Below are 4,124 nucleotides of genomic sequence, written 5' to 3' on the forward strand. Positions count from 1 at the left end.
GTGGCGCCCGCTGCCAGGAGCGTGCCTAGATTCTGGCTCGGGGGCCCACTTGCCGCATAGCAGCGGCAGGGTCCTGCTGTGCATTCCCTGCGGGGTTCGTGGCTGCAGGGTGTTCACCTAGACCCGTCCCCTCTGCCACACCGAGCTGTGGGGGCTTACCATGGAGCCTTTCCCAAACCCACGCACTCACGGCCCTGTGCACCTGTGCCTGCCTCCTCAGCCATCTGCCCCATGGAGGGGGCAGAGTGGACTCCATGACACCAAGCATGTCACAGGAGAGTCCTGTCCTGAGACTGTGCCCTCCTGACAGTGGTGACATTCAGATGTGTTTCCATGAAATATGGGGACTATGAACTGTTTTAATACTTTAAAACACTAGCAATAAATAAATAAATAAAGGCTAGAGCCCTAAGTAACCCCTAGAGCGGATGTTGACAGTTTTCTGGCTTGTAAATTTTCAGTGTCTGGGGAGCCCTGCTCGGGGGTGGCAGGGGCATCCTTTCTAGCCTCCAACTCAAACTGGGCTGGTCCAGGCAGATGGGAGGGGACAGTGGGGACAGTGAGGGTGGGGAGCCTAGAGTCAGGTCGTGCAGGGGTCAGCCATGTCTGGAGTGGCCCCACCCAAGCCGGGGACGAGATAGAGCCCTGCAGCCCAAGGCTGATGCCCGGGAAAAGCAGGTGAGAGCCTGCACAGACCAGGACGGTGGGGCAGGAAGAGGGACGGCGATCTTGCCACACGATGCTGGCCTGAGCACTGGGAGGCCTCCTGTGCCTGGGGCCGCTGTCCTGGCACGATGACGGTAGGGCTGCAGCCCAGGGAGGCCCACGCACCACCAGCAGGCGTCCTACCTCTCGGAGGAGAGGGTGCCTGGGGCAGGGCCCCCCGGGCTGTGGAGACCTGCCACTCCTGCCTCTCTGTCCATCCCAGAATCTGCTCATCAGGGACTTGTTCGACTGCCCTGGGAGTCCCCGCCCCCTGGGGAGCGGGTGCCCATTCCCGCGGCCACAGCATGCCCCAGGGCCTGGCCTCTGGCCACGTACTCACGTTTCCCATGCCCACAGAGGCAGGGTCACTGCCTGCCTTGTTTAGGGCACTCGAGCTCCAGGGAGGACCTTGGTCCAAACTGGCTCAGCCGTCTGCGACCCTCTGACCCTCTTGGAGTCTCGGCCGTAGCCCGCTCTGTGCGTCTTTACCTGCTGGCTGGGAGGACCGCGACCCAGAGGTGAAGTGCCCAGACTCGGCCTGCCAGGTAGGGAACCGCGGAGAGGCCCGGAGAGCAAGAGGGGGCCAGTGGCCAGGGCGGGGCGGGCCCCGATGCCTCACACTCACTTGGCATGTGCCCAGCTGGAGGCCCAAGCAGTTTGAGGAGGCCGTGGAGGTCAGGGTGCCGGATGCCCGACCTCAGCACAACGAACGCCAGCCTGGCAGGGCCCAGAGTGTGCCCGCCAGCCGGCCAGGCAGAGCCTTTGTAGGCTTGGGAGGTGACGGTGGGGCACCCCGGGACATGCCGTCGGCCTCTCTGGAGGCTGGGACAGGCAGGAGGCTGCCCCGCCCCCACCCAGCAGCAGCTGCAGGGTATAGAAATGACATGGAGGCCGGTGATGGCATGAGATGGAGAACTGGGTCCCATGTGGCCCGCTGCACGGTCTGAGTCCCGGCCCTGGTGGCTTAAATACGCCCTGGGTGCCTGTGCCTGTGTGCCCACAGCCCTGGGGGCCTCCTTGCTGTCCCCGGCTCGGGAGAGCACACATTCCATGTTTTGTATTCCCTGACGATGCTCAGGGAATGAATGTAAATTAATTCATTAAAAAATGTTTCAGAAAAAAAAAAGCTCATGGAAATACGTGTAATGGGAAAACTATGTATGAATTTCAAAAAGTTTTTGTACCAAAATAAATTCATACTTTAATTGTTAAAAAAAACACTAAAACACACACAGAGTTTTAAAAAGTAGACAAAGACAAGTTGACGTTAGCATCAGGCCCCTGACAGCAGGGGCCCACCAGGGGAGGTCCCAAGCTGAAGACATGCCGGCCGCATGCAGGCAGGCAGGGGCACTGGTGGCACGGCATGCTTCAGGAGTGACCTAGGAAGGCCCTTCCTGGCCACAGGGAGGTGGCCACGTGGTGGCGCAGAGCCGCAGGTGGGCTTCCCTGCGTGTCCAGCCCGCCTGCCCCCGCCCTTGCTGGGCGGGCAGCACCTACGGGCCTGGCGGGCCCCAGCACCGCCCCCAGCAGCTCCCTCCGTCTCACCTGAGCATGCCGCTGGGCCTCCAAGCCAGCACTCACCACCGAGTCCTGCGCCTGCACTCTGCACACTTCCGGGCAGCCTCCCGCCGCTGGCTCCTTCCCGCCTGGGGGCAGGAGGTAGCCTCATTACGTGACGTGGGACGTACCCTGCAGAGCCCCCTGGTGGCAGGGTCGGAGGAGCCGCCAAAGCGCTCGCTAGTGCCGAGGACCTGCAGGTGCTGGCCTGCACAGTGGCAGCTTCTGAACAACCCATGTGCCCAGATGAGCTGGGAGGACGCAGCGCAGAGGGCGTGGCAGCCGGGCATGGGTCAGCCCCCCTCTGCCCCAGGCCCGCCGACCCCTCTGCTCTGTGCAGGCTCCATGCGAGACCTCCCAACTGCTGGCCATCAGCCCGTCTGCCCTAGCTGGTCGTGGAAGCCCATGAGAGAGGAGCCCTTGCTTGGGGAGAGCCGAGCTGCGCAGGCAGGACCCAGAGTCTCGGCGCAGCTGGATGGTGGCCTGTGCCGGCTGCTCCTGGCTTCCTGGGACTTGGAACTCGATGTGGCAGCGGAGTTGTCAGGACACTCCGGGCACTGAGGATCCTCCTCTCCACCTTCCTGGTCGCCTGCCCTGCATGCACTCTCTGGCACCTGTCTTCACCTGTGTGTCCACAGCGTTGCTGTTCCCCAGACTGCTCAGTGGTGCCCGGGCACACGCTGGATAGGATGGCAGTACCCTGGAGCGGAGATCTGGGCCGCACCCTGCTCCACCCCTGCCCCAGCTGACAGGGTCTCTTCCCCAGGGCTGTAAGTGCACCTCTTAGCTAATGAGGAAGCTGAGTGTAGCCATGAGCACCTGCTGTGGGGGGCCCTGAACCATCAGAGCAGTGTCTCCAAGTCTGCGGCAGGCAGAGTCCCAGGTCCCCGCCAACTGAGTGCAGCTGGGAGGCCTGCAGTGGCCCCTCTGGCTCGGGGAACAGACAGGGACGCTGTGTGGGTGGTCCTGAACAACCCAAGGTCCCTGGCAGGCAGGCAGGGGAGCGTGGGGCCAGGCTTGGCAGGATCTGCTGCCAGTGGGTGCCTGGGAGGTGCAGACTGCGAGGCCCTGGTCCAGGCAGCAGGCCCAGGTGGGCCGCAGGCAGGCTCCGTGTGGCGCTTCCTTCGTGTCCCAGTGGCCGCTAGATCCGGGACCCCAGCAGGTCTCACCTGCTGCGGAAGCCCTGGTTACCGCCTGGCCTGGGACTGGGTCTGGTGCGGCCAGGCTCTCACCTGGCCAAGTGGCCTGTGGTCAGGATCCTTCAGGGAATGGGCACCTCCAGCAGAAGACAGGGCCGGTGCCCTGTGCGGCCCGCTGTCTGGTCCTTCCTTGCCCAAAGGGGGTTTGCTTCTCTCTGGAGCCCCCCAGGGGCCTGGAGGTCAACCATGGGGGCAGGGTAGGGGTGGTGGGGCTGCTGCCCCTCAGGGAGGCCTGTGCAGACTGGGGTGGGCACCGCTGGTTGTGTGAACCGCTGCTGCCCTCTACTGTCCAGATCCCCACTTGCTGGGCTCTCTCTGGGGCTCTCCCTGGGGGTCTGGGGAGCAGTGGGATGGGGGTCCTGGGAGTAAGATGTGGCACCAGCTTGTGTGGGCCCACCACCACTCCTCCCCCTGGCAAACTGGGGCTTCTGCTCAGCCTCAGGTCCCTGCTGGTCAAGGCTGGTCCGGGAGCAGAGTTGGAGAACCTGGGTGCAGGCCAGCAAGTGGGGGCCCTCTGTGGCGGGTACAGCTGGCATGCCCTGCTGTGGGGCAGTGACAGGCTGGCAGTGCACCGGCAGAGAAGGGCCTCAGGAGGGGATGTGTGTGGACGTCACCAGGGCCCGACTGTGGTGTGAGGGACACAGGGGAAGGGGGGCTCCA

This window comes from Tupaia chinensis, unplaced genomic scaffold (assembly GCF_000334495.1).
Source record: "Tupaia chinensis unplaced genomic scaffold, TupChi_1.0 Scaffold000355_1, whole genome shotgun sequence".
Taxonomy (NCBI): Eukaryota; Metazoa; Chordata; class Mammalia; order Scandentia; family Tupaiidae; genus Tupaia; species Tupaia belangeri.